This window comes from Pan paniscus, chromosome 2 (genome assembly GCF_029289425.2).
Source record: "Pan paniscus chromosome 2, NHGRI_mPanPan1-v2.0_pri, whole genome shotgun sequence".
Classification (NCBI taxonomy): domain Eukaryota; kingdom Metazoa; phylum Chordata; class Mammalia; order Primates; family Hominidae; genus Pan; species Pan paniscus.
The window spans coordinates 146,086,150-146,109,780 of NC_085926.1; positions in this window are offsets into that span (position 1 = coordinate 146,086,150).

The following is a 23,631-nucleotide window of genomic DNA, read 5'->3' on the forward strand; positions in this document are numbered from 1 at the left end:
TTCTGGGAGTGTGGTTTGTTCTTATTTATAATAATTTTTGGTAAACCTAACAAGCAAATAAATAGGTCAATGAAAGATGGATGGATGGACAGATAAATACACTATGCCTAAGAAACTTCAGGGAATGCTTCAGGGAAGCATGTACTGATGTTTAGCATTGCTTAGCACTTACTTCATGGCCAGCACTATGCTAAATTCTTGGCCTGGGTTTTTTCATTTAATCTTTACGATAACCCTGTGAGGAGGATAGTCATTTTGTTGTGCACATGAAAAAAGTGAAGACAGAAGTTCACGAACTGTCCTCAGACACAGATCCTGTGAGTGAGATTGCAACCCAAGCAGCCAGTCCAACATTCAGATCTGCATCATTTACCACTAAACATACTACCTCCTACTTAGATCTATAGTTTGCCTTTCTGCTTTTTTGTTTTTGCAAATTGTTATGTATTAATTACATTTTAATGAGGAATACTTTCAGGACTGGACCACTTACATGGGGCAATGAGATTAAAAAAGAAAATAGGCCTTTTTGACTGTAGTGTGTTGAATGATGGCCTCTGAAAAATATGTCCATATTGTTAACCCCTGGAAACTGTTAATATGACCTTATTTGGAAAAGGTCTTTGCAGATATAATTGAATTAAGAATCTTGAAATGAGCCATGTGAAGCAGAGGCAGAGATTGGAGTGATCCAGACATAAGGAATGCCTGGAGCCACCGGAAGCTAAGGAGCCAGAAAGGATTCTTCCTCAGAGCCTTTGGAGGGAGCACAACCATACTGACACTTTAATTTCAGACTTCTGGCCTCCAGAACAGTGACAGAATAAGAATTAACTTCTGTTGTTTTAAGTCACCAAGTTTTTTACCATTTATTATGGCAACTCTAGGATGCTGATACACTGACCACTCTTGCTTCTCATAAAGAACACATATATAGTATTATCTTCCCTAGTATACTTTAGACAAACCTGTGTTTAAGTGGTCATTGAACTCTGGAAAATTATATATATGAATATATATGTGTGTGTATACATATATACATAAATATATATTCATATGTTTATATTTATACATTTATACATATATGTATATTTATATATTTATACATATGTAAATAGATGTTATACATGTATTATTTTGTATATAAAATATATAAATATATATTGTTACTTATATATGTATAAATATATATTTATATTTATCTTTATATTTTCTCCCATGAGAGGAACCCATACACACTCAATTCTTGAAGGGGCTCTGAGCTAAATCATAACCATTGCTATTGAATCAGAAAATGAACAACATAGAATGGCTAGAAGACAAATGTTGACAAAAAGAAAGACTTTTTTTGAGCCTAACCTTGGAGAATTCTATGCTTCTTGGAAATGAGTAGCAATAGTCAATTGCCAGATTCCACAGATAACATAGAATCCTAACTTTAGACAACATTTCTTCCCAGAAAAGTGACCTAGAGCATATGTATTCATTTTTGTAAATTAATATTTTGTAGACAGACTAAAATATTGTGTGCTTATACTGAAGATTAGAGAAATAACATGGTGTTGAATATACACAAGGACTTTTAATCTCAATGGTTGAAGATTTAGTTTGAGCACCTGTTGCCCATAAAACCATAAACAAATTTAACCTCTTTGAACCCTTTTGCTCACTTATAAAACAGGAATATACAGTCTGCATGGTTTTGTGAGGATTAGAAATAACATATACAAAATTGAAACCCAAAAAGTGGCTTCTTAACAAAACAACAATAATAGTAGAAAATCTATATAAGCATCATGTTTGTGTCTAACAACATTCCAATTATTCAATTCAGAAATTCATCAATGTAGGCCTGTAAAAAATATTTTTAGTGTCCCTTGAGAATAGCTCTGAAATTTTGTTCTAAATCAATCACTATTACAGGGAAAGCAACTTTCAGTGTCAAAATGAACTTCCAGCTCATGAAGTATCATTGGATTTTACTTTTGGAATTTTACCACTGATTGTTGTTACATCACGTTTCATCTACTGTGCAGATAGTATCAACATTCAGTCAATGATTCTACTCCAGTCCTCTTAATGACGACCTTCATTTTAGGGCTGTGATGAGGCAATCAATAATGCCTGATTTAGGAAGTTCTTTTCAAAGTCCACCCCCTATCTTGTAAAACTCAATTTCCAAAACTCAATTGGTCCTTTTGATCACTTTCACTAATCCAGTTTAAGAGCTTAAAGTCTCTCCAAGTGGCCTTTAATTAATGGCCAGAATGAATGCACAAGCACACACTTGGACTGTATTTGGAAGTTAACAAAGCATCTGTATCTTGGAATTTGATAATGATCTTCCCTCTATGGACAACTGATTGCAACAAGGCATATGGTAGCTGTTTCCAAATTTTAAATAAACCTGAGAGGTATATCGATTAACCTTACTTACTCTTGTCCTTTAACTTTTAACATTACTGATTACTCTTCTTCTTTATAATATTCAGGACGTAGGAGAGGAAAGGCCCACCGCAAGGGTATGAAAAAAAATAACGTCAATCAACACTTTTACAATTCCTAAAGTATAACTATTTTATATTTCTAGAAAAGCTAATAACCTTCTTGAAGACCAGGTATTTTTTACAAAATATTTCCCAAATGAAGTTTCTTCCCAAAGTCTTTTAAATTATTAATACAATCACATTGTTAAGCCATTGAGATATAAATAAAAGTGTTCTCTCATCCAATTTATCTGTTGCTTGTCTTTATACATTCTCGTGGCTATATCATACATCATTCATTAGAGTATATCTTAGCGAAAGCAGCAATTGGAACAGGACTTCACAAAATGTCAAATGAACTCTCAAAATAAAGCACATGATGGATTAATCACAAATATCTGGATAGGCTATAATAAGAAAGTGAGAATTTCAACAGAAATGGTAAACTAAAAAGAAGGATTAAAATATCTTAATAATAAGTATCTACCTGTTAGTATTTATAATGTAATAGCCATTCTCCTTGAGGACTTAAGGGCTATGCTGTCTGACAGGGAGTCGCTAGTCACATGTGGCTGTTTAAATTTAAATTAATTAAAGGTAAATAAGAATTCAGTTCTTCAGTTGCATTAGCCACATTTCAAGTGCTCAATAGCCACATGTGGCTAATGACTTCCATATTGGACTACCTTGATATCACACATTGCAGAAAGTTCTTAGGACAGAGCTGCTTTAGAGGCAAAACTGGTGTTCTTGTCCATATTTTCTCATTGTTCATGTCAGAAAATAAGGAACAGTAACATTTTCTGTCATAAGATTAAATTATTTCAACTTCTTGGTGTTTAAAACAGTTCATCCTCTTTCAAATGTACTTTTCAAATTGCACATTGCAGAAATGACCCCTGAAATTGTAGCTTCAATGGTCTTGCAGAAACTATAATTGTTAGCTAGCAGTAGTGTGTAAAATATGAAACCGTTCACAGTGATTAAAATACCCTCAACAAATTTATGTAGAAATAATTCATAGAGGTAATTGCTATATGTGCCCCTTGTAATATAATGCTTTTTCATATTTACATACATATACATGTTCTTTTGGCATTGTCTTTGACCAATTTGAAATGAAAGAGCCAAGAGGCTCTCTTTCTTGGAAACACACACACACACACACACACACACACACACACACAAAAAAAAAAAACAAATCCTTCTTTATCTTTTACCCATTGTATCCAAAAATAAATAAATGATACAAATGGTTCTTTTTCTGGTTTTAAGAGTAGAGCCAGAAATTATGTGAAGTTGGAACTATTGAATTATTCATGTGTTCTGATTGAATGGGATCATTATCTCTGGCCTTACAAGCTAATAAATACTGTCTAATGCCTGGATACTGTTTTGATGTAATAATGTCAGGAAAAAGAAAAAAAACAATTGACTTCTTTGCAAGCTTGAGCTTAAATTAGGGAGGAGCTCCCTGATGAGTTCATTACAAGAAATGTGTGTACGTGTGTGAGTGTGTGTCTGTGTGTGTCTATACACAAATATGAACTATTTTGGACGATTCTGGTAGTCAGTCTTCTCCTAATCTCTCTGAAGGCATTTTAACTTATACATGTAACTAAAGAGTTGCAAAATGGCTCAGTTGTCTGGTACTTGCTGCTATTTTTCTCTCATTTATCTACTCTCCTCTATCATAGCATATGTAAAAGAATTTCAAAAAATGCAGATTGAGGCTCAGTAAATGATTATGCTACCTAATCATTTGCCAGTGAGCAGTCAAATAATCTGAAATTATAGACCAATGAGTTTTTCCCCAGATTGATTTCAATAAATGAAATTGTCTGAGTTTAATATCACCATAAACCAGACAGAGTGTAGAAAGCCTGAATTAAGGTTGTGCTCTTAAAGGTGATCACAGAAAGACGTGTATTTGTAAAAGTCTGAATGCATGGAGATAAATATATTTGATAATTAGTTTCAGAGAAAGTAAAATTAGAAGTAGACTGTGTTATAAAATACCTTTACAGATTAATAGTTATAGACATGTAGCAGAATCTGTTAGCGTCAAAGAAAATATCATTATTGACTCTGCTAATTTGTTTAATGAAATAGACATTACCTTTTCTGCCTTTAGAACACCACCTTTTTTTTCTACAAGTGATGTAGAGTCTATTAAGTGTATAAGAACATCCAACAAACAGCCCATTAGCAATTCAGTAGTTTGCAAAATTTGCACAAGACCAAAAGTCTTTACTCAGAGACAGCTGGCTTGGTCTTACACAGAATGCATAGGTTTTCCAAATCGCTTTTCTCGTCCTCTAACATGAGCTAATAAATCACGCAATTTAACTATGTTGTTTTTTTTTTTTTTAAACAGGAACGAAAGTGTGTGAACCGTCTAGTGGAACGGTGTGAATACTATTTCAATAGTGCTGTTCCTGCAGAGCTGTCTTTCTCTAACTGATCTGAGAAATGATGGAGGGCAAGTGAGTTTTCTCAAAAAAGTAAATATTCCTATTAGTTGGTATAGCTAATGTGTAGCTGTGATTTTATCACATTTTTCTACAAAATGGCCATGGGATTTTATTCTCAGATCAAAAAAAAAAAAAGACAAATTTGAATTTGGAGCTCAAAGAAAAAATATCAGGGGGGTAAAACTATAGTTTTCTGTTAGGACTATTATTATTTCTACCTTTGTCTTTTAGAAATAGAAAGTGCCCCTGCCAAAGAATGCGAATAAGGCACTTCATGCCTTTGCCTCCTGAAAGATGCAAACTGCCAATTCTTCTCCAGTGCTTTCCACCTGTCAGTGTGCTAGGCACGGACCTGACAGTCCACCCATGCTCTAATTCCTAAAGGCCGGCATGGTTGGCAGGACATTCACAATGAACCTGTCCCCAAACAGGGCCTTTGGCACTTGGCTTCCCCTGTTCACTCGCACTGTGACAAGCTGCACACAAGACAGATACGTGGATCAAAGGCAGACCCTGTGGATACACACAGCAGGATCCAAGGAGCATTACTAGTGTTCTCAATAATTTGCTATTAGTATTGCAAAAAAAAGTAGGGAGTACACTACTAAGTGATAACACATTTTATAAAGAAAATATATACAATATATATTTTGGATCTTGGATTCAAAAGAAGTCACATGGAGCTCTAGAAGAGCATGTAAGAAAGGAAGCCACAGTATGAGTTGGGAAACTTCCAAATATCCTTCATACAGATGTTTTTGTTCAACTATGAAACTGTGATGGATGGAAATGAAAAAACTAGGTTCAAAGAAAGGCAAAAAATAATAATGTAGCTCTGCCCTGACTCTTGTCATATTCCCATATAATTTTATATTGTTATCTGTTCTTCTCTTACAGCCTGGAAATTTTGTGGACTGTTTATAATTAGAGTCCTAACCTGATGCAGAATGTTCTGTCATGAGACCTTGGATCAGTCACTCTTTTAGAGCAGCTTATCTTCTAGTAGTATTGTCCCCTGCCCCTACACTTGGGAATATATGGCTCTGCCAGTCAGCCCTCTGCTGGAGTCTCAGAAAACAATTATGGAAAGGGATATGCATGCTTATTTCAAATGCACACACTTATAACCCAATATTACATTTATAAAGGCAAATATAAACTAAGAACCGTGTCCAAACTCGTGATGTATGGGTCTACTCTGTGTACCTAGAGAGACTTGGAAGCTTACTCTCTTTTACCAAAGTCTCTTTCTTTGGTATTTTATCCTCAGGAGTTTGAACTCTATAATGTACTCCACTTGCTGCCATTTACAGAATTCATGTTTCCAAGTTGATTATTTGATGTTTCTTCAACTGAACACTCCACTTTTTCCCATCAGTACCCAAGTAAATACACTGTCATCTAGGGATGTCTTCCTTTCCTTTGCTGGCACATAATGACCTGAGAATGAGGGAAGAAACAGGGCTTTCAATAGCACTACCAATTTTTTTCTCTTACTCTCAATTGGCCCCTGCTATTAAGAAATTGCCTAACTTCCCTTTTTCATCATTAATATAATGTCAAAGTGGAATTAATTAAACCATTTTTGGTAAAACCATAAAATAAAATGCAGCCAACAAAAACTATGTCATAGATAAATTTTATGTTATAACCTAAATGAACAACACAAATTACAAAACCTATACAGTTTAAATCTACCTTTTAGTTGAAACATATATGTACCTGTTTATAGAACAGTACAGAAGGACATATGTGGAAATAATAAATATGTATGTATATATTATATGTGTGTGTATGTATATCTGAACAATGGGATTATGGCTATGTTTAATCTTTCCGTTTACTTACATTACTATTTTCCAACAGTGAAAAAACTTGTTAAAATTGTTAATATTTTTTCAAAATGTAGAAATACATCAAACTTTTTTATTATACTTGTATATTATAAATCCATAGCCATGTATGAAAACAGACACCTCTTTGTGAGAAAAAAATTCATTTGTCAGCATTAGTTTGAAGATAAAAATGAGACACATGGTGCTGGTAGATTAAACCAAGATTTAATCAAGATTAAACTTAGTTTTAAAAAAACAGATTTTAGGCACATTCTTAACAATCTGTATAACCTTTGCAAAGTTGTGTAATCATCTCTAGTAATATTTCCTCATACATAAAGGAGAGAGCTGGACTAGAGATTGTTCCTTCAACTTTGAATCTCGATGACTATTTCATATCACATATAACATTTGAATTCTCCAAATAGGTAGACTTTAATATGAGGAAACAATACTTTTCCAAGATAATAAGACCACAAATGTGCATACATTAAAAACTATGTAATGCTTATTATCATCATAAAACCCCAAATAAAAAATAGCAAATACCATTTGGATTTACTATATTTCAGGCACTGTTCAAAATTATTTACATGAATTAACTGTTTAAATTCTCCCCAAAAGCTTAAAAGCTATGTTATAATTACCTTCACTGTTATAAAGGTAAAGACATCCCCCTATGAATAGATTAGTATTATTAGCCTCCATTTTTTAAAAAAAGAAGAAAACATGACAAAATGTAGTCAATGTAAACGTGGTAATTCCTCTTTTCAATAAGTTAATTCTACAAAAAGTGCTCATTAAAGCCAGAACATTTAAAGATTTGCTTTTCTTTATATTTTTTTCATATCCAGTAATTAGAATATAGTTAAATGAAAATGGTATGTGAGCCCTCTACCTCTAAAATTACATGATTATTTAGGATCATATTTTGAAAATGCACTTGAAGGATGGATATATATTGTAGGTTCAGGACTGTGAGAGAGGAAGCTGGTTGGAATTCATTTTTCATTTCAACTACCTCAGATCCTTCATGTGACCTTTATCGGGCAATCATTGTCTGGTACCCTGCACTGCAATACTTTTTTACAATTATTATTATACTTTAAGTTCTGGGACACATGTGCAGATTTGTTACATAGGTATACACTTGCCATGGTGGTTTGCTGCACCCATCAACCCATCATCTACATTAGGTATTTTTCCTAATGCTATCCCTCCCCTAACACTCCACCCGCCAACAGGCCCCTGGGTGTGATGTTCCCCTCCCTGTGTCTATGTGTTCTCATTGTTCAACTCACTTATGAGTGAGAACATGTGGTGTTTGGTATTCTGTTCCTGTGTTAGTTTGCTGAGAATGATGGTTTCCAGCTTCATCCATGTCCCTGAAAAGGACATGAACTCATCCTTTTTTATGGCTGCATAGTATTCCATGGTGTATAGGCCTGTGCTGCAATTCTTATAGTGGCCACTAGATGTCAGGCCTAAAGTCTAGGTGTAGCAATCAAGGTGACCCTTTCCTTGATGGCCAGTTTTCAAAAGGTACACATGTCTATTGAGTTACATATTTCTAATATCAATGAAAGTTCCTCACTATATTCCTCACTATGTCTATTACAATGGCAATATAAGATAGAATGTTATGTGCAACCAATGCACTACCAGATCAAGTTGGTGTGTCCCTTGACAGTAAAGAACAGGTCTCTATATGGTCCACACATAGTATAGTGTATGTTTTACAGAAAGTTCTTAAGAAATGATTTTTTTTTTGTTGAAGTGCTTCTGCCTTAATATTGGATCAATTATTGAGGAATACCCTTCTATTATGAATTCATATAATTTTGATGACCTTATTGGGCTAACCTACTGCAAGCACATAGAGGTAATCTAAGAGCATATTAATGGAAATTCTTATATTGATCATTTTCATTATGTATATAAGCATGCATGAGAGATCCTAAGTAGACATGGTCATCTCTTCCCTAGATCACTTTCTCTAAGATAATGTAAATAGTAACCACATCTTTTCCAACCATTTGGCAGTACATGGATAATTAGCTGTCTTCAATTCTTTCAAAGAAGAATGTAATTTAACAATGAAAAAAACTTCTAAAATAAGAGGTTACCTTTTAGTTAAAATTTATGTCAAAATTATAGCTCAGGTCAGATGGTCAATCTCAGGTCAAGCTCAGAGATGAAAAAAAAAAAATCCACCAGAGTAGGACATGCTCACCTGTAGAACAAATAGTAGGTCTTTAGGCAGTGCTTGTAATCAGGAATGCATGTGACAGGAAATGTATAGAGGTGTAGGTAGGCAGAGTGTTAACATTACAAAACTAAAAAATGATGAGACTTGGTGCTGAAAACTAGACTTCAGCCTCCAGGAGAACTGGCAGAAGCAAGCTGGTCAGCGAGAAACAGGACCAACAAGGTAGAGAGGCTGGGTCAAAATTAAGGAAGGGGTATGTACGTAATCAACGAGACAACAGTTCTATCTCTAGAACCAAGTACATGGTCAGAGAAAGATATCAGCTAGAAAGCCAGAGAAAAAGATTCGACTAGCTATTGAACCATTTAATTATTAACGTAAACCATGCAGAATCCATCTAGAAAGAAACATAATTGATCTCTTAGCCTGGGATGGGGCAAATCTGGAGCAAATAACGTATAAGTGTGAATATTGGAAAAAACTGAGTTAGGAAACCAGATATTCTTAAAATTTACCAAGAACCCTTTTGCTTGCTAGGCGTGGTGGTGAATTCAATAAGAGCGGAAAGCATGACTCCTGAATTTGAATAAAAGCAACCGAGTAGACAAAATGTTTAAAAATATTTTACCTCAGTGGAAAATTATAATAGCTTCTTTTGAACTAAAATTCCTGTGTTTCTAATCTCTCAGGAACATCACAATGATATGATCAGAAAAAATATTTACTAAGGATTACATTTTGGTACATGTTTATGCTACTGTAGTTCTGGCACTCTTAGGCATCCACATAAGTGGTCTAATAGACACTGAGCATAATGAAGAGGAATCGACAATTTTCTATAAACTATGTATGGGGTCCAGTATGCAAAACTGGAGCCACATAATCTTTTTCCGTGATTTCTTATGAAGAAGCAAACTAACATGTTAGAATGAGATCGCAGTAGGTTTCCATGTTGAATTTATCACTTACTAGACGTGTGATTATTGAGGCTTTATCTTTGAGATTCAGTTTTCTCAACTGTAAAATGGGAATAATTGTAGGTAACATGAAGAATTATTGTGAGAGTTAGTAGATACTCAGGCACATAGGTAGTATTCATGAAATTACTACCTATTATTATTCCATTGTGTCATTGTTATGAGTCCACTGAGTTCTTATACCCCTACCCATTAGCACCCAGCCATTAGGGGATTTTAATGACCCAAGTTACTTGTTATAAACTTCCCTTTCCCCATTCGTAAAATGGGTTTATTGGAGAGGCCACAGAAAGTCAAAGAGGAACATTTTTAAAACCAGCTGGCACTCAACTTTCCTGTAGGATAGTATCAACTCCCTCCAATGAACCATTCAAAACCCACTGAGGGCTCCAATAGATCTGGCGGGTTGCTGGGCTCAATGCCAGTCACAAGTCAAGGACCTCTCCTGACACCACAGGCTGAAATTGAAGAAAATAATCTAGTGCCTGTTGGTTGCCTCTTTGCCTCAAGACTGCTCATAGTGAATGAAACAAACCCACCAGTCACTGAGCAATTAAGCATGTAAAGTAGATGGAAAACACCTCAAAATGAACAGTGCTGACTCTGCAGGATGTTGAAAGCCATTCCAGAATATGAATCAGGCTAAATTCCAAATAGTTACTCTATGTGCAAATAACCATAGTGACATGGAATTGATTCCTCATTCCCCTTTGGGGCCTTAATCAATATGCATAAGGAAAGCCAGATTGTTTCATGCTTTCCTATTCTATTTCCTACATTATAAGGCAAGGATAAATCAGAATAATATTGTGAGACTAGTTTTCTCAAGGTAGTACCATCAATAGATTATTGTCAAAGTACAATAATTAACTCATAATGTGATTGATAATTTATTTAGCAGAATCTTTAAGAAACCTCTGGACATTATCTGGTGAAACCCCAAAAAGCTCTAAGTTAATTAAACTCTGATACGGATGTTATTTTATACTATCACATGACTACCCACAACACAATACACACACACCCACAAACACACACACACACTCACACACACACCTTTTTTGTGCACATCACATACTTTTCAAAAACCCTGAAATCATTCTCAATTCATCTGGGAAAAACTCAGGGTTTCATGGTTGACATAAAATACCTAAATTTTAAAACTTATCACCCATGTGGAAAATGACATCTGAAAAGACATTTTGCTAAAAGATTCCACAGGCAGGTGACTTTATATTTCTCTTATTCATCACTAGGTGACTATTTCAATTACTGTAGCTATTATTTCAAAATATCTCACTCTCTTCAGGTTCCCAGCCACTGCCCCAGATCAATCACACTTCTAAAGGCAATCATTCAAAGTAATAACTTCTACTTCCCTGTTCTTGGCCTTAAAACATCTCTATAGCTACATTCTTTATGAGAGTGAGGTGATTTTTCTTCATTCAGAGTCCAACCCTGCCACCATGACCTAAGATGTTTCTTTCTTTTTTATTATTATTATACTTTAGGTTCTAGGGAACATGTGCACAACATGCAGGTTTGTTACATATGTATATATGTGCCATGTTGGTGTGCTGCACCCATTAACTCGTCATTTACATTAGGTATATCTCCTAATGCTATCCCTTCCCCCTCTCCCCACCCCACGACAGGCCAGGCCCTGGTGTGTGACGTTCCCCACCCTGTGTCCAAGTGTTCTCATTGTTCAGTTCCCACCTATGAGTGAGAACATGTGGTGTTTGGTTTCCTGTCCTTGTGATAGTTTGCTCAGAATGATGGTTTCCAGCTTCATCCATGTCCCTACAAAGGACATGAACTTATCCTTTTTTATGGCTGCATAGTATTCCATGGTGTATATGTGCCACATTTTCTTAATCCAGTCTATCATTGATGGACATTTGGGTTGGTTCCAAGTCTTTGCTATTGTGAATAGTGCCGCAAGAAACATACGTGTGCATGTGTCTTTATAGCAGCATGATTTATAATCCTTTGGGTACATACCCAGTAATGGGATGGCTGGGTCAAATGGTATTTCTAGTTCTAGATCCTTAAGGAATTGCCACACTGTCTTCCACAATGGTTGAACTAGTTTACAGTCCCACCAACAGTGTAAAAGTGTTCCTATTTCTCCACATCCTCTCCAGCACCTGTTGTTTCCTGACTTTTTAATGATCACCATTCTAACTGGTGTGAGATAGTATCTCACTGTGGTTTTGATTTGCATTTCTCTGCTGGCCAGTGATGATGAGCATGTTTTCTTGTGTCTGTTGGCTGCATAAATGTCTTCTTTTGAGAAGTGTCTGTTCATATCCTTCACCCACTTTTTGATGGGGTTGTTTGATTTTTTCTTCTGAATTTGTTTAAGTTCTTTGTAGATTCTTGATATTAGCCCTTTGTCAGATGGGTAGATTGTAAAAATTTTCTCCCATTCTGTGGGTTGCCTGTTCACTCTGATTGTAGTTTCTTTTGCTGTGCAGAAGCTCCTTAGTTTAATTAGATCCCATTTGTCTATTTTGGCTTTTGTTATCATTGCTTTTGGTGTTTTAGTCATGAAGTCCTTGCCCATGCCTATGTCCTGAATGGTATTGCCTAGGTTTTCTTCTAGGGTTTTTATGGTTTTAGGTCTAACATTTAAGTCTGTAATCCATCTTGAATTAATTTTTATATAAGGCACAAGGAAGGGATCCAGTTTCAGCTTTCTACATATGACTTGCCTGTTTTCCCAGCACCATTTATTAAATAGGGATTCCTTTCCCCATTTCTTGTTTTTGCCAGATTCTTACTCTATCTAGCTCTCCTCCATACTCTTTTGCTCACTGACTGTATAACTGATAGGGTTACCTACACTACACCTGGTGTGTCCAAGGAGAGAGTTAGGACAATTTGATTTCTGGAACTCATTCTCTCCTCTACTTCCAAAGACATGCGTCCTCCCATGTTCCTTTTCTCAGTTCATGGCACCAACACCTCTTTGTGTTTCTAAGGAGAGAAGCCCAGAATCATCAGTATATCTCTGAGTCAATTGGTACTTACTATAAAACAAATACTTTTTCAATGCATTTTACTTGCATTTGCCCATGAAACTTTTCAACAACCCTATTGGATAGGTACTATTAACACACATATTTTACAGATGATAAAATAATGAGGCACAGAAAAATTGCAAGTAAGTCAATCTGACTTCAGAGACTTTGCTTATAACCGCTATAATCACTTAAAACATGGCTCTTTTCCTTCTTTCTACACTCTAATCAACTATAAACTCCTGTTCGTTCTATCTCCATGCATGTCTCTTCACTTCCATTCCCACTGACTTAGATTCAGACTTTGTTTTTAGTGGCTACCTCATCGACTTCTCTGCCTTTAGTTTTCTAGTTTCTCTTCCTTCTGGTCCAATTTCCAAAAAGCATGGTTCTAATTATTTCCCTGTACCTCTTGATGATATCCAAGAGCTTCTTTTTAACTTTTGAATTAAACATAACTCCTCAGCTGGCATTATTACCTCTATATATCTTTGTGGATGCATCTCCCAAACTAGTGTATGCACTTTTCCCATGAGTTTTCAATCATATGCTTTTCTTTCCTTTCAGTGTTGGCCTCATATACCTGCAAAATACACTGCACTTCTACACTGTACAGAATATATTGTGCTTCTCCTAAAACCAAAGCCTAGTAGAGGATGAAGATTTCAAATCCAGCCTCTTGCAGAATCCCAGGCATCTATGGAACTGACTTCTTTCCTATGTCTCTGTAGCACCTCATATTCAAAACCGATGTCCAAGGCACAGGCCAGGCAGATCAACAGGTGTGTGTCTTTCTCTGTTCATATCAGCACCAAATTCCCAGGAAATTTATTTTTGTCCAATTACATAAGTAATCAAACTAAGCACTGAACACAGTATCCTAGTCTGCTATTCTGGCACAACATGGACATTCAATAAACAAGTAATTGAACTGGAGAAAAGGATCCCAAATCCCACTCTGATTTCCCCTGTCCTTTTCTGATTCAACACTTGAAACACCCAGTTTAACCCTGTATTCTCCTATGATCTCTTCTTTAGATGCCCGCATCCATACTCTCTTCTGACTTCTTTTGATGTGAATCTCTTTGGATCACTAGGGGTATTACTCAGACCTGGAGTAAATCTTTTCCCTTGTCTTGCTGTACAAATACGCAGCAGGGAAGTCTGGACTGACTCTGCTTTCTCTTAGCTTCAAGTTCTCTCTCCTTTGACTCTGTCTTCCCTTTGCTTTTGATGGGTGACCCAGGTAGGTGGTCATGCCAACAATCTGCTAGGGATAAATGATGATAACTCTGCACATAACCTCAAACATGAATGTTCTCTTACCCACCTTAGCTAGGTAAACCTAGTGATACTCTACTCATATTTCAAGGCCTATCTCATTTACCATATTTATGGGGAAATCCTTAATTAAGACCATCTGATAAATCCTATTTTTTTGAGCATTTGTCTGTGTGCCAGACACCACACTATGTACTTTTTGTGCATTGCACCCAATCTTTACAAAGAGAAGGTTGTCATTATTAGGCCTACATTTTTAGATATGAAAATTGAGGTTTGAGGAAGTTAAGTGGCATGGTCAGGGTCATACTGAGTTGAAATCAAACTCAGGACCATTTCACTTTTCATTTCTGTAGAGTAATTTACAGAATGTTCTGTTTGTGCAATTATTTGTATGCTATAGTTATCTTACCATTTTTATCATACTTGGGCCCTCGTAAAGGAAGATAACCTATCTTCCTAAGTTTTGTATCCACCTGTAACAGCTAATACAGTGTTTTGAATATAGTAGGAATTCAACACCTATTTTTTGAATGGAATAATTGATAATAAGTTATTTGAAGGTTATAAGGTCAGTTTTTACACTTATGTGAGTTTTCAGACTTTATTCTTTTGAGGTACATAAAGAGAACCAATGTGCATTCTCTCTTTCTCTCTGTCTCTCTCTCCTCTGTCTTTCTAAGTCACTGGATTTAGAAGTTGGATATATTTGACAGTTGAAATGAGATGCACCAAGACAGGACTAGAGCTTCTGCATTTTTATGTCACCAATAGCATTTAGCCAACTCAGTTGGAACTGTTTTTTTCTTATCTTTTGTAAATCTATTGAGCAGAGAATGGGGATACAATAGAGGGTAAATAATCCAAGTTCCCTTTGACTAACCTAGAATTTGTGAAAATCCAGGTGGAGAGAAAAACTAGGTTTACAGTTTTGTTGTTGTTTTCTTCTTCTCAGTAGAAGGGAAAAAATAAGGCATGCATGACTAGTTTAACTGAACAAGTGAACAACATAAGCCACATTGAACAGGGATGTTTATCTGGCTACTTGAGAGAGAACACACTGAATTCAAGTACTTTGGGAGCATCTTTCCAAATGCAAGAGGCTGGTTACAATTTAAGGAGCGCCTGAGGTTGTCGTGGCTGATACTCTGCTTTTCCAATTACAAATAATTTTCACTTGTTCATTAAAGTGGAGATTCTATACAGCTCTTGGTTCCAATTCAGCTCAATTACATAAGTATGTATTGAGTGTCCACGTTATATCAGACTGGGACACTGTGTTCAGTGCTTAGTTCAATTACCTATGTGTCCTGGACAAAAATAAAACTATATTTCTTCCAAAAAATCTGTAATTCATATGTTCACACCAATCCTCACTGGTTTTCACTTCAATTAATCAAAATTGATAAAATTTCATTTTGAAGTTTTGAGGAAGTGAAATTAAGGAACTTGTGTACAGCAGTAAGGGAAACCAATGAATGATTGAAATTTCAGACTAGGAGAACAGCGCCCCCTTCCTCATTTGCCCTCTGGGACTCTGTAGAAGTCTTAGCTTGTTAGTACATTGTCTGATTTTACACATTGAACCCCAGTGCAGTAGTAAACCAGACCCAAGTATCAATAAAAAACCATTTAAGTGTTAATATAATATCATGCCAAAATTCACCTATTTTATAATATATTAAATATTGAGCTTAGACTTACTGAAATTCCTGTGAGATGCTACCTATAAAACAAGAAGATTTAATAGGTAGTGCTGTCAGTGATACCTTAAGAAAAAAAGCCATGCGTGTTCCATTGCATGTGTATTTCATCGATTTTTAAAGGAGTATATTTTAGATAGGTCTTCGCTGTATGGATTCACATAAGCTGGGTTTGTGAGATTAAAATAAAAATAAACATATAAATGGCTATTTTCCAGGAAGATAATTAGTATCTGGCAATTTATTCTTCCAAGCTCACAATGTTGAAAGTCTGCACAAAAACAACTTTGTAAAAATCACTATTGTCAGGTCTCTTTTAGACCATTGTGTGTAATTGCTATGGAAATATGAAAATGTCTCTTTCTTTCTCTCTCAACTAGCACATGATCACCCATTCAGTCTTTCACAAGTTTGCTGTAAATGATGCCAGTCAAAGAGTCCAATGAGACTGCCAGACATTAGCGTATTAGCCATTATCTGTTACACTTCTGGACCAAAATAACAAATAATATGCCTGGAGGTGCTGCCATTTGTGACTGCTAGTTTCCCTGCATGGCATATGCCTAGAGAGTCTCAGATGAGAGGTGATTGCACAAAACTGTGATTGTGAGATGACTTAGCAGAACCCGTGATGATATCCTAATGGACTCCTGCTGGGGGGAACAGGAGTAATTGTTTGTCAGGAGAGGGAACACATCTGTAGGAAGGCATCTTCTGCAAACCAAGCAGCCATGTGGAAAGAGAAAGTGAGAAACACAGTGCTGGGAGCCGACAGTGGAGAAAGTGTACAGGTCGAATCGAATAAAGCAGTAGCTACAAGGGGCAGCAATAGGGCTAGAGAGGAGCTGGTCGAGTAAGATTGAAGTTGTATGCTTTGGAAAACAACACAAACAATTATTTAAAAATGAAATGCTGGCCTGCTAAAGTTACATCATTTTTTTTTCTGGCAACCTCAATTCATAATAAAGATGCAAAACAGGAAAATGCTAGAGAAGGAATGAGAGTACCAAACTGGGAGAAAGCTTGCATAATCATACATTCTCTAGGAGTGTTTTCACAGCTCGAGCATTTCCTTCAATTATAGTCCTTTTAATGTTATATTTTACATCCAATTACTTCCTTTGTTCACTCCTTACTGTAGTGATCTAAAACCAGTATTTTTAAAACCATACTTTTAAAATAAAGGCAAAGCTATTGAATTTACATGCATTAGAAACATCAATGTCGTCTTGTACAATTGAAGGATACTCATAGCTTTGTTTGCTGCTGCTCGAAGCATCCTCTATTTGATCAGAAATAAGTGAGGGCAAGTAAGCTAATTAATGCTGCAAAATGCTAATTCTCTCCACCTTTTATCCTGTGTCTAAATTATGATTTTATCTAATTTCTGAGGAAAAGAAATGCTCATGCCAGTGGAGCCTGTCATTATTAAAATATAAATCAATACATAAAAGAATATTGGCCTATGGGAAAGACTGTAAAAAAAATATTTAATGCCTTCTGCAAACAGCTGTGCTCCTGACCCAGCAGTTTTTGTTTGCTTTACTGACAAGCTACTAGACTGTATCTATTTCAGCACTTCTGGCACATCTGAAGATGTTTCCAACAACATAGATTTTAAAATGTGAAATTTTATATCAATGCTGCTGTAATTAAAATAAACTAAATTTTAGGCAAATAAACTCCCCCACCCCCACCTCTCAAATTTACAAATACAATTGGTGTTAAACATGAGATTAAACATAACAGAATGAGAATTTTAGTTCAATGGTTCAGAAGAGCGCAAATAAATTTTTATATCAACCTGAGGCCCATGAAACTTGGGAGATGCTGTATATGTGAATGTCTACATGAAAAAAATTGCTTCTTGTTTCTTTTAGTTGAAAAGCTTTCAACCATCAACAGCCATTTAAAATAAGTGGTATTGATAATTATGATGATAGGTGACTCCCATGAGGGTAAGAAAGTAAAGGAAGATGAAGTGAAGGAGGAAACAGATCCATGCTAATGTCATTTAAAAAATAATACTTAGATTTAGGGTGACCAATGAAGATTTTCTCAAGATATGAGACCTTCAATGCTAAAACGAAGAAACTCCCAAGTAAGCAAGGATGAGCTGATCACCCTATGAATTGTAATTCCACATGTAAGCCCATGTAATATAGATCTCATCAAAATTAAAGACAAATTTTCATTACCTTACAACTTCTCACACTTCAGAATCCCTGGTTAAATAGCTTGCCTTTAACTATAATTTTTTGTACATTTGCTTATATCTACACCAATACCCATACATTTTGTCTCAGCATCATTGGTCAAATTATTTACATTTGTTGAGCCCATTGGAACTAATTCAATATCCATACCCTAAGTTTCAAAATTCCTTCTTCTGCTTTCTTTTTCTCTTTAATGTTAAAACCATCAGAAAGAATCATTCTTTCACAGTCCTAAATGACATGTTGTTTTGAAAGCAACTGTGGTCTGAAGACCCAAGTACAAGGAAGATTTATCCTTCCCATGGTGGGTCATTACAAGCAAACTATTCCTTTTAAAAACAAACATGTCTATGATCTCTGGTAATGCATATATCATACTACAGATAACTACATTGTATTTCTTAGGAATAAGAGTCTCAATTAAGACAAATTGAGTCTCAATTAGGACAAATTATAATACACATTTGAATTCATAATATTGTCACCACCAACAAAAGTAATGTTCTTTTGCTTCTATCACTATCTAATTTTCCTTGATTATATTGTATCATAAAATTAAAAGACTCAACAAAGGTTAGGGGGTATGAGCTGGGTCTACTAACGCAGTTTTTCTAACATTCCTAAGTTGAGGCATGATTTCTGTATGGTTAATTTTGAAATACTTATTCAGACAGAGTAACTAACATGCTTTAGTCACTATAGGTGGCTAAGTTTAAGCACAAATTGGCATCTAATCCTGGAGGGCAAATCCAATCTATTCGTAGGCAGAATTTGCACATCCTCACAGTTTTAAAAAACTTCAGCACACAAGCTTGAGACATTGGTATAATCAAGGACTCACATAAGGCTTGAAGAGTCCATGAAAATAGAAATAAAACCTAAAATTCATTCTTGGTAGAAGCACACACACACAAACACACATACACACACACAAACACACAGTTTTTAAGAGTTTAAAAATAGCTTCAACACACTTTGAAACATCATAAATAGGAAAACATGTAACCTACTTTCTCACAAGTTCAAAGCATTCCGCTACTCTCCCAGAACTAGCAACAGATGCTTTCTTATAAACTATGTATTCATTCCTACTTTTGGCTGCTCTTAATCTAGATCAAGATCTTATCTTAGTGTTATACTGGCAACATGGATTGATCACTTGTGACAGATCCACTGGCTCCAGTTTCCATTAGCTGAAGATTTTGCTGCCAGGATAATCTCAATAAAATACTGTTTTCATCACGTACCTCCACAGCCCAGTATCATCAGTAACACTGCACTGCACATGGAATGAAGTCCAGACTACTTGTGCTCATAGTCAACCTGATCCCAAACCACTTTCATTATTTTGCTCTTTAAAATAATTTCCTTTGTTGTGAAAGTATATCATCACATTGCAGAAATTCTGGAAAATAAACCTTTCTCTGATAAATTATCATAGCCTTGATAGCTCCCTTCTCTGAACAGCAGGCAAATGGTCCTAAACCGGGCCTTGGTGTTTAAGTGCCCTAGATGTGTATGCCTCTGTCTCTTTGCTTATTTTCTGTCTCTTTAGCTGGCCAGATTCAAAACAAATGCTCTAAAACAATGCCCATGTGGTTTTCTCCCACGTCCCATGTAATTCTTTCACAACTTAGCTATATTTAGTGCATTTCAGTTGTTCAAATTTTTATTTTCATCAAATATACCAAAAGAACACAAATTCTGGACCCATGAAGTCATCTCCTAGAGGCCTGTGGAAGTGTTCTTTGAAAAAACCAACCACCTCCCTCCTAACTTAAAAAGTTGACCTGTTATTATAATCTAGGACCAATTTATCAGAAGCAGCCAAAAACTTTGAATAATTGTGAGAATTTTCATGTATTTAAAATCGATTTATGTAGATATTCTCAGTTTATGAGCTACAGCATGACCTAATTAGAAATTACAGACATGTTATGCTATGAGTCTGTAGGAAAAATGGTTAAAACACAATATTTGGGCCACGCGCGGTGGCTTATGCCTGCAATCCTAGCACTTTGGGAGGCCGAGGTGAGTGGATCTCCTGAGGTCAGGAGTTCAAGACCAGCCTGGCCAACGTGGCGAAACCCCATCTCTACTAAAAAGATACAAAAATTAGCCAGGTGTGGTGGTGCGTGCCTGTAGTCTCAGCTACTCAGGATGCTGAGGCACGAGAATCACTTGAACCCAGGAGGCGGAGGTTGCAGTGAGCCAAGATCACACCACTGCACTCCAGCCTGGGTGTCAGAGCAAGACTCTATCTCAAAACAAACAAACAAACAAACCAAAAAAAAACAGTATTTGATCCTAACCAACCATGAACAGCACCATAGTAGGAAAATAAAGTACAAATGATTGACTTGAAATAAAATGTAAAGAAAAGCTTTCTGTACACATCAAATAACACACACACACATACACATACACACACTCTCTCTCTTTTGAATTTCATTGTCAAATTTGTTCTCCCCGAAACTTTGTTAGCAGAACAAGAATTATTAGCTAGCCCCATAAAAAGAAGAAAAATAAGAGTAACTTCCATGAAGTGATCCCCATGGCTTTTTTGCATGTGAATATATTATGCTCAAACTTCAACCTTAGAGAGCTAAGTGATCATTACCATTCATGGCTAACTACAGTGACCAAAACCTCAAAGTAATTGCAGGCCACAGATAGGCTTTGCAAGTAGATTTACTTTCCATTAAAAAGAGCCGGCAACTGATGCCCATAACAACTTGGATGAAACTCAAAAGCATCATGTTGAGTGAAGGAAGCCATTCTCAAAAGGTTACGTACTGTATTGTTAGCAACAGAACGTATCCGACTCACATGGCACCAAAATATGTAACCAGAGGCATATCCATGTGGATCTGCAGCAACCTCAGTTCTTGTTTCCTCATAAGAAAGAATACGACCTAAGCGCATAAAGCAGAAGGAGAGACCAAGGCAAGTTTTAGAGTGGGAGTGAAAGATTATTTAAAAGCTTTAGAATTAAAGTACACATGGAAGAAGGCCAAGTGAGTGACTTGAGAGATCAAGAGCACAGTTTGACCTTTTGATGTGGGGTTTTATACATCGGCATACTTCTGAGGTCTTGCGTTACTTCTCCCCTGATTCTTTGCTTGGGTTGGGCCGTCCACATGCACGTGCTTGAGCCCACTTGCCCAACTTCTGAGATCTTATCAGGAAGCTGCTGATCAGCAGTTTCAGATGTTTTGTATCTATTAGGCGACCGCCTTTTGCTGGCCCTGGCTGTGACAAATTATTATTTTAGAGAGACATTTAAGAACCACGTTACCGTCACCTGGTCACCTGACATTCCTGATGTGTGTGTATGTCAGGGGAGCCCTTTCCTTCTCTGCTCATGCGAGACTAGCTACCTACTATAATAGCATAATTCCATTTCTACAACATTCTCAAAAAGACAAAACTATAGAGATAGAGAAAAGATTACTGGTTGTTAGAGGAGGTAGGCAAAGGGGTGACTATCAATTGATAGAAGGAGAGAGTATGGGGGACAATGAATCTATTTTTTATCTTGACTATGATAGTGATTAAATGAATCTACACATGCATTAAAATTTCATAGATGTATAAACTAAAACAACAATAAACCAATGAGTGCATGTGATAATTGGTGAGATTTGAATAAGGGATGTAGTTTAATTAGTAATGTAGCAATGCTAGTTTCCTGTTTTTGATAATTCTACTATGGTTATCTAAGATGATATCGCTGGGGGAAACTGGGTAAAGGGCACACAAAATTTTTCTGTACACTTTTTGTAAATTCTATGAAAGCTTAAAATTATTTCAAAATAAAAAGTTGTTTTAAAAAGTAGGAAACTAAATATGTTAATAAGAGCCTCGTCTTCAGTGATTAGATATTTGCAGTCTTATTTTTTAAAAGAAGGTGTGATCAATATAAAATAATAAAAAGGGATGACTTCTGAAGACATAGTTAACTTTATGGTATTACAAATGATTATCTTGTCTTTACCTATACATTTTGGACTGGTCTTTGAGTTAGAGTCATTACTACAATAACATAATAATATACACAATCATCATTCCTGCCTGTGATTTGGGCTTTTTCAGTACCTACCTCATTTCCTATTCTTGAGTGTCAGGCTTATAGAACTAACAGCTTAATAGGCACCCACCCCTTAAAGTCAACAAGGTTAAAACTTTGCCAAATATTATTACTCTGTTACACCACCTTTTGCCTTCACTTCACTAACTATTAGTCAGCTCCTCCTAACCCAATTTTCTTTCAATTGCTTTTTCCTACTTTATTCAGTAGGGTCAGCAGGGAATAAACACAAGACAAAATCCTGTGAGACATCCTCACAACTGTTTATTCCAAACATCCAATTTAAACCAAGTCTCTCTGATTATTTCTCTTAGGTATATGCTGAATCTTACCTCTTCATTCTCATTGCCATTGCCAAGACATTTTTCTCAACTGTGCTATTATAGCAACCTGTGATTCATATCCTTAATTCCAAATATATAACACTCAAGTGTATCAGAATGATCTTTGAATGTGATCCAATTGCTCAGAACCCTATTGTCTACTAAACTAAGATCCAATCTGCTTTACATAAAGATACACTCTCAAAAATCTGTCCCTTACCTACGTTTCTAGCTTAATATCTCATCCACTTCCCTTTTGAAATGTATACTTCAAAATACTCTTTTAGGCTGTTTACAGTACCCTAAAAGAACCGAGATCACACCACTGCACTCCAGCCTGGATGACAGAGCGAGACTCTGTCTCAAAAAAAAAAAAAAAAAAAAGAACCTTGTGGGTTCCCTTCACAAACTGTTTTCTTTGGCCTAAATTCTCTTCTTACTATTTTCTTCCTGCAGAACCCCTAGTCATTCTCCAAACCGTGGCACAGTTATGACTTTCTCTGAAATCATATAATAAAAATTAAGTATCCCTTTATTATCTTTTACATACGTTTATTACTAAGCACATATTTTGTTGATATGCCTACCTTTTCCACTCTTTGTAATCTGAGTGGAAATCATGATTTCTGAATCTAAATCATGACTTGTTAAGCTTTGTAATCCTGGTGCCTAGGATAAAATAAAGTAGGTCTCAGTAAGTGGACCATTGAATACATACTTGACTAGTTAATGGATAAATTAATAAGTGTTTATGTGTGTCTTTAAAGTTATGTATTTAGCAGTGATATAAATGAAAGTTGTATAATAAAATACTTGATGTCTAACATGCTCCAACTTATGGGACTTGCTTATTTACTGCTATCTGAGTTTGAGCAAGTTTTTTGTCCAACTAGGTTCAGAAGTTGTGATAGAAACAGGACTGGTAGGGAAGTCTCAGTTGTTAACTGGGTCAGACAAAATGAACTGGGTTCAGTAGAAACAGGACTGGGTCCTATAAAGAGGCCTCCATTG